Source organism: Chroicocephalus ridibundus, chromosome 17 (genome assembly GCF_963924245.1).
Source record: "Chroicocephalus ridibundus chromosome 17, bChrRid1.1, whole genome shotgun sequence".
Taxonomy (NCBI): domain Eukaryota; kingdom Metazoa; phylum Chordata; class Aves; order Charadriiformes; family Laridae; genus Chroicocephalus; species Chroicocephalus ridibundus.
The window spans coordinates 1,467,335-1,481,599 of NC_086300.1; the positions used below are offsets into that span (position 1 = coordinate 1,467,335).

General features: G+C 59.2%; 1 long non-coding RNA gene across 1 annotated transcript in view; it reads left to right on the plus strand.

Annotated features, from left to right (window-relative positions):
* LOC134524617 (uncharacterized) overlaps positions 1-13,655 on the plus strand; it is a 32,995-nt gene extending 19,340 nt beyond the window's left edge. Inside the window, exons 4-5 of the long non-coding RNA XR_010073608.1 lie at positions 8,868-11,634; positions 13,530-13,655. This is a non-coding gene — a long non-coding RNA (uncharacterized LOC134524617). The remainder of the gene's footprint in view (positions 1-8,867; positions 11,635-13,529) is intronic.
* The last annotated feature ends 610 nt before the right edge of the window (positions 13,656-14,265 follow it).

Sequence of the window (14,265 nt, forward strand, 5' to 3'; positions counted from 1 at the left end):
GCAGGGCTGGACTGCCTTAAAGGCCATCAAAAACGTTCCCTGTCCCATTTATTTTTTTGATAAACAGGAAGCTGGGTTTTCATTTCACCCCAAATCTTCGCAGAATGTGGCTGGTTTCACAGCAGCTTTTATTTATTTGTTTCTTCCTTTTGTTGGGAACCAGAGAGTCTGCAGCTGACGGAAAGCAGGGGAAGTGTCAGCTGCTAAAAACTGGAATTATAAGTATATGCAGTGACTTTCACTGAAAACCTAAAACCTCCTCCCGGGGGGAAGGCGGGGGGAGCAGGGGTGGAAAACGGGATAATGTTTCCTCCCGTTCCCACTTGTGCCGGTGCTGGACTTTGTTTGAGAAGAGGTGATGATTTACCCGGGGTGATCCGGGGGCCGGGGGCCCGAGGGCTGATTTATGGAGCAGTAAAACTGAACGGTCTTGTCTTCATCATCGGTTGGCGTTGGTTTTTTTCCCCCAGAAAAGCTCATAGACGTTATCTTCCTTCCGGTAAAAATCCCAACCGAGCAGAAAAGCCCCCCCAGCTACTTAGAGCCACATCTTCCCTGCAAAATACCACCCGGAACCCCGATTCCCGCGGTCCGCACAGACCTGGCCGGGGTCGTGCTGCCAAAACCCACCGCCCATTCCCAGATCCCCGGGGATCCCGCACTGGGGATTGGGTGGGCTGGCACCTGCTTGCAACAGGGGATGGTTAATGGATCCGCATCCACCCCCCCGGGACTCCCCGCAGCCCTCCGTCCAGCCGGGGCTGCCGGGAGGGAGCCAGGTGTAGCCAGAGTTTAATTTGTTTTAAATTAATGTGGGAGGTGTGCGGGAGGCTGGAAGGTGAAAGAAATATTTTCTGGGGAAAAAACGGCCTTCTCGGCTTCTTTGGGAAGCATTGGCTGCATCCCGGGGTCGGGGGGGAAGGGAGAGGTCTGCGAGTTCACTTCAATTAGGGGTAATACAGCTGTTTCCCTTTCCCCTCCGTCCTTGGGAAGCGTGGCATGGAGGCGGTAATGGGTTTAACCTGCTGCTCGCTCAGGGGAGCCTTCTCCCGTCCCAAATAGCCGAAGGGAGCTGGAGGTCAGCGGAGCAGCGAGAGCAGGAGCAGGGGGGAGCCCTGGGGACACGGGCAGGTACCTGGTTATATGGGTCCCGCGGTGCTTCTGTTAGCAAAGAGGGGAGGAAACTACAAAAAACCAACACGAACCCCCACGCAAAATCTTCCACAAACTCTGCAAGTGCAGCAATGTCTTTGGGATGAGGTCCCGCCATTGGATTTTCCTGGGATAAGACCCCGCTGCTGGGGAGGGGGACGCATGTTGCCGTTTAACCCGCTAAGGCTCTTGGAGACGCGGCTTTGGGGAAGGTTGGGGATCCCAAACCCCTCGGCGTCTGTAGGCAGAGGCTTTGCCTGGGAAGCGAGGGGAGATGGAGGGAGCAGCGTGTTTTGAGGGTGCCACAAAGGTGTTGGGCAGGGGGACGTTCCCAGGCTCTTCCATGCTCCGGAGAAAAAGCAGGAGTTGGCAAAGAGCGGCTTTTGCTCAGCTGCAAAGCTCAGGCCGGCGGGGAAAGCACGTGGGGTGACGCGGTGTTTGATCGGTGCCGAAAGGCTGTCGGGGACAGACAAACTGCCGGCTGGCGCTTTGCTGCGGCCCCGGAGCATCGCGATTCGCTTCCCGCCTGCTCCATCCCTGGTGCCCCGGAGCAGCCCCGCGGCTGGGGCTGAACCCTTCCCATCTGCTCCCCCTCCTCGCAAATGGGGGGGTGATCCCGCTGCCGACGGGGCGACGCTGCCGGCAGAACGGCCATGCCAGCCCCTCGGAGGCATCGGCCGTTTGGGGACGGAGAGCTGGAGGGACAGCCTGGGCGGCAGATGCCCGCGGGTCCCGGAGGCAGCCGGTGTTAAGCTTTTCCCAGACGCGTCGTCTCGCAGTGCACACAGTGCCGATGCTTCCCCCGCCCCAGCATCGCCCCCTCCTTGCACGCGACGGCGAGGCCCTGCGGGGACACGGTGCCGTCACATCCCCCTGTACATCAAGCAGCCGGAGACATTTTAATTAACCGGCGTGAAACGAAAATCACGGAATTGCCTCCTGGCGCTGAATGGGAGAGGCAGCGCTGGGAGCAAGCCGTCGTTTCCCCACCACCCCTGGAAATGCCCGAGCGGGTCCGGATCACGGTCCCCACGGTCCCCATTGCATCCTGCGGCGCTTCCCAGCAGCATCCCAGAGGGTCCGGGGACGGGGGTTTGTGTCACTTGAGCCATTTCTTAGGGCAGGAGAAGCGTGGCAGCAGGCATGGGGAAACAGCAAAGCGCTGGCCCTGTCTGGAAAGGATTTCCGTGGGAGAGGGGTCACGTCACGCACGTTTGGTGCACACGTGTTACCCTCGCTCCTGCTCCGTGCTCCGGCCATTCATAGCTGGGATGAGTCAGAGGGGCCAGGGAGAGATTTCTCAATTCAGATAAAAATGTTGAGGTCGTTTTGCAAGTCCCTGCTTTTGTGGCTGCGGCAAATGCTGCGGGAGAAACACAAAACCATGTGAAACTCGTTGAGGTTTCAGCTTTGTTATGAGCACGAAACTCGGACCAGATTTCTGCGGGGGCCGTTGCCGCTCTCGCCGCAGCCCGGGAGCCAGAATCAAACACGATTTTGTTCCCTTTTCTATTTATTCACCACAAACTCCTTGAATGCCTTCTATTTTTGGTGCCTTTCCTTTAGCCAAAGAGCAAAGGGAGTCACCTGACGGATGAAATATTTTCTTGATAAGACACTTTTTTCCCCTTGTTTTGCTCCCCGAGGCTCCCTAGGCCGGTCCGTCCCGGCCAGCTGCCGGTCCTCGCGGAACTATTTGCTATAACTAAACGTTACGCAGCTGTTTCTCACTAGGGCATTCTTCAGAGGTGGATTATTTGTCATTCCCCAGCTTAATAATAATAATCCGCTAATGCACTTTTGTCATCCAATGAAGGAACAAAATGCTCCCATGTGTTTTTACAGCAACGGTGCTTTTCCACGCGTGCAGATGGGGTTCAGGCTCTCCCCGCGCCCTGGCCCGACTGAACGCACTGAACAACCCCCGCGGCGCCAAGTATTAAGGCTTATAATATGACAGGGTGGGTCAGAATTGTATTAAAACCACGGGCTAACAAGCGTATAAAAGAGATGTGAAAAGGAAGGGAAAAGTGAACGTTTCCGACATGCCGGTGGCTGTGGGGATCCCCTCCTCCCCCCGACTTGTGCTTCCTGGGAATCTTGCGCAAATATTTGTTTTCAGTTCTGCGCTGGATCAGACGCTGTCCCACGAAGGGGGGAGTTTGCGGTTCCCCCAGTGCACGCTCGATGTTTTGCAGCCGGCGGGCTGCGGGCAGATGTCCTTGTCCAGATCCAGATGTGCTGCGCGAAGCTCTCGCTTCACCCCCACCACCACCGCTTCCAGCTCCGGGGCTTTGCCGGAGCATCTCTGGGGAACATCCCGGCATCTCCGGGGAGCAAGGCGGGTTTGCCTTGCCTCCCAGTTGCCTCTCTGGGACAACTCTCAGTGGGTTGTCGGGTCTCCGATGAAAAGGGACCGCTCTGCCATGGTCCCTTCCCATCCTCAGGCAGGAGTGGCCCAACCCCGGTGCCAGCTGCTGGCAGCAGAAATGAGGCATTTTTGCCCTTTTTTTGTGTTTTTTTCCACTGTTGCCAGGTCCCTGGAGCCAGGCAGGGGCTGAGGATGAGGGTTTGCCCCACACCTTGGCGTGAGGATGGACCTCCAGCCGCCGCCAGCCCCTGAACTGCATCAACCGCAGCATCGTATAGTTACAGCCTGGCCAAAATCCTCCTCGCCTCCGGGAGGGAGCGCGGGGGGCGGCGGAGCATCGTCCCAGCCATCCCTGCCGGCCAGAGCCAGCCTCCCCCAGCCCCGGCTGCCGTCCCGGTGCTCGGGATGGTGCCGTAGAGCCCTGGCAGGGTGGCGGGGGGGAGTGGGAATGGCTGAGCCCCCGGTGAGCTGGCAGGGTTCCTCGGGGACATCGGGTCCTCGGCTGCATCATCTTCCCAGCCAGCATTTCAGAGCCAACACTCAGTGGTTTGTCTGCGGTTCCCGGGTCAGCGGCTTTGCCGGGATGGAGGAGGCACTGGCCAGGGGCTGGGGAAGGGATTTGGAAGCCCTACCTTGAGCTCCTGCTCCGCCGGAGGAAGTGGGAGCCGGTCCCATGTGTTGGGGTGATGCAAACACACGTGTTAAAGTTTCGGGGACGTGGCTGGGAGTGGGGGGAGGTGCGGGGCTCACGGCAGCACCTTGGGCGGTGGCTGCTGAAGCTGTCCCTGCGTCGCAAAGCTTCAAATGAGGGGTCAGATTCACCGACATGGAAACTGCTGGGAGCCGGAGGCAGCGTGTGAACGCAGCGCAGAGCAAGCGTCGATGCCAAAGTGTGGGTGACTCGCGGCGCCTCAAGGAAATGAAAAAGCACTTTCTCCTGTTCTTGCTTACCCAAAACAAGAGCGCTCAGCCTCAGCTGGCTCGGTACGCCGGGGCAATCAGCGTTTCGAGCAGGCTTGGACTTTGATTTGTTTCTTACGGCTTCCTGTCCTGATGAGAAAGGAAAAGTTATTTTGGGAACCTCATGAATGAAACCCAAGAGGTGACCGAGGCATCAGCAGGGCGGGCAGGAGCGGCGGGGGCAGCCAGACACAATATTTCTCCTACCCGCAGGAGAGATGCTCTGGAGGCTCTTTGCCTTTGATTCCCTCTCCCCACCGCTTCTCGCCGCAGTGAAGAGCAATTATCCTTTCCATAAAAGGCTCCTTATTTTAGGGGACTTCCAGTAACTTCAAAGAAGGGGCAGGTTTCTCTCGGGAACAAAGTCATCGTTTCAGTGGGTTGTCAGGTCTCCGATGAAAGGCACGGTCTAACACTCGCTGCTGGGGGCTGGCCCTCTGCTCTGTCCCCGTACCCCTGGTTTCGTTCAAAGCCCGTGTCCCCGGAGGAAGATGCTTTCTGTGCACTAATCCCATGCCGCGGGACCCCGTCCCCAACCGGGCTGAGACCCGGAGCACCGAAACCCACCTTACGCGGAGCCATGGGGATGCTCACAGCCACGCAGGGATCTGCAGCATCTCCCAGTCCTCTGCCGTGGAAGGGGCCAGTGGGGAAAGCACGGAAATGCCCGGCTTTCCAGCTCCCTCGTCCCAGACAAATATTGCTTCTCCTTCTGAGGAAAAGGCAGCGTTACCCGAGCTGAGTTTGGCCGGGGCTCGGGATGTCAGTGAGCAGCGCTCGGTTGGACCGATGCTTTTTTTCCCTCCCCAGCCCCTGTTCTGAGCCTCCAACTGTTATGAAATAACCTTTCCCAAAAGCCAAGAAATGCTGTCGTGGCCGGGGGAGGCTTTTCATCCCTCCCTGGCAGAGCGCAGGGGCCAAGCGGCACTTTTGGGCTTGTTTCTTGCAAACAGGAGATGCTTCCCAGGCGCTGTGGGACTGCGAGGGGCAGGCTGAGCTCGGGGCTCCAGGGTACCAACTCGGGGGGAGATGGCCGTGGAGGAATTAACCTGTGTTTTAGCACGGCAGCAAACTCTCTGGGATGCAGCCTGCTTTCCCAGGGCACTCCCATTGCCGGGATGGCTTGGCAAAGCCGCTGAGCCCATTGTGGGATGCAACATCCCATTTCGTCCCCCACATCCAAAGGGGCAGCACGGCTTGGGGAAGTGGGAGAAAAGCTGTGCGAGGACCAGGCGAAGGGCAACTGGTTTTGCTGGAGCCGGAGCCCCCGGGGATGCGATACCCCGTCGGGCGACGGGAGGGAGCGGGTTGAGTTGCAAAGCGGCAGAAGGCACCAGAGGAACCTTCCGGTTTGGGATGCTGAAGGGCTGAGCCTTGTCTACCCGCTGGCTCTGATCTTATCTCGCCAGGCAGCCTGCTCGGGGCAGGGGTTATCGCTGCTCTCCAGGCTGGTGGGGAGAGATGAAAGCGCCCTGGGACGGGCTGTGTCCCCGTGTGGGGACCCCCAGCCCCCTGCCGCCAGCACCTTTGTCCGTGGGGTAACCGCAGCCGGCAGCGGGGGCAGCCGGCGAGGGAAGAAGCGGGAAGGAGAGGGCGAGATGGGTGTAATTTGGTAACCCAATCTCCCCACTTTTCATCCGGACAAAAGGAGTGATTACAGCCGCCCAGGCTGGGATTACAGCAGGGAGGTGCGGAAAGGCCGGTGACCCCCCTCGCCCCCCCCTTCCCCTTCCCCTTGCATCCCCCTCCTTGGGTCCAAAATGCCTCCGCTCCCAGTGCGGAGCCCAGCAAGACCCGTAAGCCCCGCGTACAGCAGGGGTAAACGGAACATGGACTCGCTTCGCAGCTTCGACCCACCAGTTCCTCTGAGCCAAAACCCCCAGTCTCCGGGTTCAGCCATTGCTGCTCCCCCACCTCCAGAGTTTGGTCTCTGTCCTCGGATTTCAGAGCCAAACACCCTGTATTTTCCTAACATCCATTTTTCTCCCCTATCAGCGTCTTCCCTCTCAATCCATCACTTTGCATTCACCCCACAGCAGCGGCCAAGCACAGCGACCCCGGGGTGACGGGCCATCAGGGAATGGGGGGCTGGGAGGGGAGATGGGGATGAGCGGGAAATCTTGGCAGAAGCCCACGGACCCTCGTCGAGGGTTTCTGGCAGCCTTAACGATGCTCCAATCTGCTAATTGTCTGCACGCAGCCCCGGCTGAGCGCTGGCTTCCAGCTTGTGCCTCGCTCAGCCCAGACTCACGGTTGGGCGTGGGAAAGGTGGGGGGTCCAGTGCGTCCCCACGCCGTGGTCCGGGGGGAGCATGGGGCTGGCGAGCAAAGCAACCCCTGCGTGGGGGCACCACGGGCATCTGCCCCATCGCCCTCCCCGGCAGCCAGGCCCGTCTTAGCAGAGCCACGGTGACGGCCGCGCAGCAGCCGCCTTGTCCCAGTGTGTCCCGTCACCCAGCTGGAATTCCCCCGGCTGTGATTTAACCACTTGCTACTTGTTTGGGCCCAAAAGGCATGGAGGTGATGACCCTCGCAGCAGATTTCCATAGCGTGGTGTGCTCCCTGGCTCCATATACAGCCCCGAGACCTTCTGTCCCCCCTTAAAAGCAGAGATTTTTGCCCCTTGGTTTTCCCCCCCACCCTTCTCCAGCTCAAGGGGGGACCCCAGGACCCATCCCAGGTTTTGCAGCAACCTGAGCCACAGTCGCCCCCCCTTTGGCTGAGCAGAAGGGGAAGGGTCATATAACCACGGGGCTGGTGGGGGAGCCCCTCGGGGCTGGCGATGGAGCCCAGCTGGCCCCGCTGGTTGCCCGGCCCGGGCAGGGGGCCAGTGGGGGGACGGGAAGGAGAAGGGGAGAGGGAGGAGGTGGTATGGTCAGGGGCTGCTTGCTGGAGGGGATTAAAGGCTCAATCTTGAGTCAAGAGAAGGAAATTAGAATGAAATCAGCTTCTAGCGCCTGCTGGCAATCGGGGCAGGATTTATAGCTGGGGAATGGTGGGTTGGGGCATCTCGTGGCTTCCCCCGAGGGCTGACAAAGGGGGTCGTGGTCCCTCCTTGCTCCTCTCCCGCTGCTGCGGAGGGTGGGGACCAAGGAGGGGCCCAGGCTGGGGGCGACCCCCAGCTGTGGGGACCGATGGGCTCCCTGCAGTCCCTGGACCAAAATATCCTCGGCGATGGCTGGAGCTGGTGGAAGGGGCAGGAGATGGATGGAGAAGGGTGTCAGTGCTGAGCTGTGCTGGGTACGGCCGTCCGCAGCCCGGCGGGCTCTGGGTACAGCTGTTGTAGAGGGGACGGCGATGCCCCGATGCCCTGGGGCAGCACCCATGGGTGCTGGGGGGGAGGCTGGTGGGTGCTCAGGGCTGAACCCCAGGGGCTGAGCATGCGTGGGAGCAACGAGATAAAACACATCACCTGCTGCTCCCTTCTCGTCGCTTCTCTGACGTTCCCACTGTCCATCTTACCAAGCCCAGCACCAGCTCCCCCCTCTTCTCCGCTCCCTCCCCCCCGAATCCCGCATTTCCAAACCTTTCCTGACCCCCTCCATCACTTCTCCCAGCCTCCATCCTCCTCTTCCTCCTCCCTTCAGTTTTTCCTGCCTGCAGCCTTTCAGCTCGGCATCCCACCACCCTGCCAGAGGCTCATCCTCCCCGTCACCCGCGGGGCTGGAGCATCGCCGTGCCCCCACCCCGGCACCCGGGGTGCCCCGCGGTTCTGCCGCCCCTCCCCGACCACGCTGCTCCCCACACCGCAGCGGGGTGGAAATGGGGCGCCTGGCAGGAACCGCCTGTAAAACGAAGAAAGTTAATCATGGAGATAATTGAAACCAGCGGCTGCGGCTGGAGAGCGAGCGGCTTTTTCTGAGCTGAGGGGAGGAAGGAAGGGGGTGGGAAGCTGGGGCTGGTGGGGGGGGAGGTGGTGGGGGTCTTTGGGGTTTTGTGTTTGTGTGTTTTAAGCCAGGGAACAAATCCATATGGTTGCACGGGCAATTCCCAGGAACTTTTAGCCGGGGCTCAATCATAAATGTTTCAATCCTTTCACTTCAAGTGTAAAATTGAGGCTCTTTGGAAGGAAATGGGTTGGTTGGCGGCTCTTTCCTGGGGCTGTGCAGGCAGCCCTGCCCGGGGGGGTCCCGGAGGTGTGTGGCTGGGATCGACCCCCCCAGGGCTGCGTCTACGGGGGGCAAATCCGTTTCTCAGCCAGCCCTGGAGAGCAGGACTGAGCACTTTGCCCAGCCCGCGTCCCCCTGGGTGCTTCAACCTGGGCTCCCATAGAGACCAGGGCTGGGGGGTGGCAGCACATCACCCCCCGTCCCCGTCCGTGTCCTGGGCATGGTACAGGACCGTGGCACCCGTCAACTTCACCTCACTTCTCATTTCCCTTCCAGCAGCACTGGGAGCACCTTGCAGGAGCAGCAAACTGGGGGGAGGAAGGTAAGGCAGAGCCCAGAGCCTGGCCAGGGGGTGACAAGGGGGTGGCCCCTCTCTCGGGGGGGGCTGCGGGTGCCAGGGTCTCGTGCCGGGCTCAGATGGGCATCGTCAGGGCCCCGTCACTTTGTCCCCCTCCTCACTTGTCTTCCCACAACCTCATTCCACTAATCCTGCTTAACCGCCCCCAGCCCAGGCGGTGGGTACTTTAGATTTGCACCAAGTTTTAGCCCAAAAATGGCATTTTGATGCCTCTGGCCTCGGGTCACTGGAATGGGCGAGGGGCAGCAAGGATGCCTGTGCCCGGCGTGGTCCAGGCGTGCGGGGGGGGATGCTGCTTCCCTCCAGCTATTTTGGAAAACCCCGGCTTGGGCTTGGGCTCGGGCTGGTGGTGCTGGTGGTGCTGGTGGTGCTGGTGGTGCTGGTGGTAGTTATCCACCCCCAGAGCTCCAACTGTTCTACGCCTCTGGATTTTCGACCTTGCAGTTGTGTGCGCGTTGCCTTGGGTATTTTCCAGGGTTGAGACGAAGCATCTCTCCAGAAAGCCCTGATTATCCCAGGCTGAAAAGCAGGTCTGAAGCAATTAAGAGATGGAACAAAACCCTTCCAGCTACGGAGCTGCGTAAGGAAAACGGGCGAGGCGGGGGGAGAATTTGTGTGGGATGGATTTGAGCTTAAAGACAGGCTGGCCCTGCAGGGCGGGAGACTTTCCTCCCCGCTCAGGAGCTGAGCAAAATCCCCCCTGGCCTCACATCGGTTATTTCTTTTCACTCTTCAAGCTTGATGAATATTAGCGAGAATTGGGTTTTGTCACGAGGCTGCCGTGGCGGTGACCCACAGGGACACGAAGCGACGCGGAGAGCTGCGAAGATGCGGCGGCACCAGGATTTTGCTGGGTTTCGGAGGCCGGGCTGCACAAATGGGTCCTTCCCCAGCAAGTGCCCACCGAGGGAGGGGGACAGGGACGTGCCCGGGGGTGGGGAGGGAGGCCACGCGCGAGGGTCAGCGCCGGTGCACGGGAGTTGGCCCCTGTTTGCTGCCTTCCCACGGTTCGCCTGGCGCCCGGCCCGGCCTCCCTAGTTGGAAAACCAGAAATCTGTATTTCTAAGGACTTCATCTGGCAGTTCTGCAAAGGGGAGCGCAGCCCCCGGTCCTGGCTGACGGTCGCCAGAGTTTTGCTCCGCTCCCTTTGTTTGGAAGAGTCTCATTTCGTGTCTAATGAAAATTTTATTCCGAATTTTTTTGTTTTGTTTCTAAAACAAAGAGACATTTCCAACACCCAGCAGCTGGGGATAAAAAAAGAATCAAATATTTATTTTAAAACGAGTAATAAACTAACCTGGGAGCTTGTATGTGGGGAGGATTTATATTCTCTCTGTTTTTCAGATGGGGAAAATGAGTCACCGAGTAATGGCCAAGGGGAGCTGATGAACTGGGATGAATTGCATGGGGTTTTTCACCTTTTGAGGAATTAAAACCTCTTTGCCGTCCCTCCAGCCCGGGTCTCAGCCTGGTTTTGCACCCAAGGGGTGCGGTGTTCCCAGGACAGGGTTTACACGCTCACCCCGGGAGCAAGGGACCCTGGAAGCCTCCTCTGAAGCAGCAATGGCCTGGCTGAAGCTCATCCTCAGTTTGCCTGGGAATTAAGATCTCCTTCATCAGCCCCATCCTCCCTTGGAAACAGGATAAAGTCAATTCTTCCAGACCCTTTGGAGGCTTTTTGCCTGCTCTCGGTGATTTTGTCTTCAGCCGCGTTTGGAAGGAAACCAACCCGACCACTTTCTCCCAGTCTCTGTAAATCATTCCCCCACCCCTTCCACTTTCATACTCAAGTTAAGGAAATAATTAAAAGACCAGGAAAATGAGCTGTTGGCAAGTTTCCTATGAAATTGCTCAGCGCTGGGGTGCTGTGCAGAGTTTGAAGCCCTTCACAGGAGCAGGGTAGACTTTCAGGGAGCTGCTGTGATGCCTCCGTCAGAGGGATTTGGCCACTTCTGTGGCTCTCCGTTCCCTTCCCAGTGCTCCGAGATGGCAGTTTGCTGTCTCTTTGCCAGAACAAAAGCACTGCTCAACACCCAGGTGGCTTCTTTTCAGCTTCAGATGAAGCCAGCCTTCGCACAGGAGCCTGCCATGTCGGTGGAGTTGCCAGCCAGCGGCAGTTTCCATCTCAGAGGGATGCTTTGAGGGAAACCAGAGTGTTTTTCCCCATTTACCCCATGGCTCGCCTGGCTGGGGGGTTACTTTGGGGTTCCCCAGGGGGCTCCATTGTACCCTCACCCTTGTCTTGCTGGGCTGGAGATGGGTTTTCTCAGCTTATTTGGGCAACATCTCACACCCCCGGGGCCAGACCCTCTGCGCTGGGACTTGCTGAGATGGTCCATCAGCAGCAATAGGAACTGCGTGCGGCCGGGGGGGACACCACTGCCTTGCCCTGGCGGCTGTAGCCCCTCTCACGTTGTCTCCCTTGCTAAACCCCCAAACACATCCACCTGGGGCTGGTTAACCTCTCCCTGCTCCCTCCAGGAAGGCCACATCCATTAAGTAAAGCCCCATCAGCACCTCGCTTGGTTTGCGCCCAGCTGCGGCAAAGCAGAAGCATCTGGGGGAAATTTGGGGAAGAAGAAGAAGAGGAGGAGGAGGAAGAAGAAGGGCAGGGCTTTCCCTTCCCTCTGCTTTTCCTTTCCTGCTGTCCCTGCTGGCGGTGGCAGTGCTGTCCCTCCTTCCCAGGTGAGACACGGTACCTCTTGGACGCGCTGAGTTAGGGGTGGTTTGGAGCGAGGTGGCTGCGGGGGTTGGTCTGGGCTCTGTCACTGCCCAGACACCCGTGTCCCGTGCTAGGACACCGTGTCCCGCTCCTCCGTGTCCCCTACCCCATGTGGGGTTGTGGGGACACCCTCAGACACAGGGACTTTCCCCACCTCTGCCCAGCCTTGCCGGGCACTGGGGGGTGTTGATTTTGCCCCTTCCTCACCCGCTCACGTTTTTGGGCCAAGTTTATCCTGGGCCGGGTTGATCCTGCTCCCGGCACGGCCCTGGTTTCTGCTGGAGCTTTGGGTGCTGCAGCAGCACCCACAATCGCTCAAGGCTTGGACCACGCACGTGTGTCCCTGACCTGGGTCGACAGAGGTGTGACGATGGGTTAAACCAGCACCTTCTGACACCGGCTCGGCCCCGTCTCTCCCGGTCTGGGCTGTGGGGCTGGAAAACCCTCAGGTGAGGATCTAAGAGCAGGTGAAAAGCGAAAAGCTGGCGCACAGCTCTCCTGGGGGCCGTTAGCCCCCACCTCGACTCCCCTGGGCACAGGGGGGCTCTCACGGCACGCGGCAGCCTCGGGGAAGGGTCGTGCCCGGCGCTGGCACATGGCCATCGCCCCGGCGCTCCCGGCTTTGCCGCCGAGCTGCTTCCCATTATTTGGGAATGCGGCTTTCACCGGCATATGGGAGGCAGATTTTGCCCAGAGGTGCAAAGGGGGGGCATGGGGCTGCTGACGGCGGCGCTGACCCCCGTGCACTGCGCGGGGCAGGTACCGCGGGGGCCGTTCGCAGCTCGGGGCTGGAAAATGAAACATCTCCAAAACCCCCCCTCCCTGTGGCTGGCTGCACCCCCAAATCCAGGCTAAATTGCCGGGGAAACCTGCAAGAACACTTGCTCGGCTCGCTCCTGCAGGCAGACAGATGGACGGGGAAGAAATATAGGTGAGATTAGCGTTTGTCAGCTGCAGCTGGGCGCCCTGCGCTGGCGTTTCACTTGCAAAGCCCCGCTGCTATTCTGGAAGCTCAGCTTTCTTTTCCCATCTTTGTCCCTCCGCAAAGGGAAGGTCCCAGCTCCCCGTAGGAGCCAGGAGTTGGATCAAAAGCATCTTGGTGCATCCTGGGGTTTTAATATGGGGTTTTTTTGCCTTTTTCTCCGGCACTGGTGAGGCTATCCGACACCTCACGCTGGGGATGGCAAGTGGTTTAGCAAAGCGGTGGTTCTTCGCTGGGGGTGACAGTGGCCGGAGCGGGCGTGTGGGTCCCGCGCGGGTCTGTCCCTGTGTTCCCAGGTCGGTGGCTGTCCTCCCCCGCCCCCCGAGCCAGCCCCCAGCCCCTGCAGAGCTCCTCACAGCAGATGCGAGATTAAGCAGGGGGCCGCTCTCTCCCTCCCCAGGCACCCATAAAGAAGGGGAAGGAAGTTTTCCAGGGCCTTTCCCCCAGCCCTGCTCACCAGCCGATGCGAACATCAGGCTCCTTTCCAGATCTTATTGTTCCTTTTTTTTTTTTTTTTTTTTTTATTCCCTCCCCTCCTGCACTCACCATAAATCAGGTTGTTCTCCCCAAGGGCCGTCTAATGCAGCTGATCCCACACATGAAGACCACCTCGCAAAGCTCCCTCCCTCCCTCTCCCCCAGCACGGCTTCAGCCTGGGATGCAGGGAGGGTGATGGGGGGGAGGATGCTCGTTGCCCACCCCCGCCATCTGCCAGATCCAGGCTCCTTCCCGGGGGCTGAGAGAGAAACCCATTCGCAGCCCGGCTCTGCTCCGCTTCCCCATTCCTGCCTCTTCCCCAGGGGAGGGTGGGGATTAAGAGGAAGCAGATTAAACCTAATGGATTGATTGCAATTATTTTCCCTTGTTTATTTGCAGTACCGTGTGGGAGCCTGAAAAAAATGAAAGGGAACGCTCTTTATGTGCGTGCAGTCCTGGTCCTCATTACGTTTCCTGCTAGAGAGCGACCCGGGCCAGCCAAAAATAAAACCGGCTACATTTGAGCATCCTATTTCAAGCTCTTATAAACTGCGATGTGTGAATACTTCCGTGCGCGAACCCACACGCGATCCTGTGCGGAGCAGCTCCGACACCAGCCCCGCGAGGTCCCAGCTGCCCTCGCCCACGTGTCCCGCGTTGGCTGGGGACACACACCCCCCGGGGAGCCGTCGGGAGCTCCCAGGGACAAGAGCCAGCCTCTTGTTTGGGGGAAGATCTCCCTGTCACCACGCCTGGGAGGCTTCCCCCCCGCCCCCCGATTTGGCTGCCCGAGGGCCATGTGAGTATTTCACATCAGAATCGTGCCCTGTATCCCTTTCCCTGCCCGGAGCTGAGCCCTCCAAGCTCTTCCCGGACTTGTTGCAAAAATTTCCCCCACCTGAATAAGTCTCCCCAGGTCCAGGGGGTTTGTGTAGGATCCCGGGAGGCTGATCCTGCACCGTGGGGTGCCGAGGGCAGCATTGCTGATGGCACCGGGGCGCAGCAACAGGCGCCTTGTGCCCAAAGCAGCAGAATGCTTCAAAATTAGTGGATTCGAGCCTTTTAATGCTCTTTTACAGCAACTGAGGTAACTCGGAGGGGTGCGAGGAGGAATCTGCCTCCTTTTTCTGGGTTT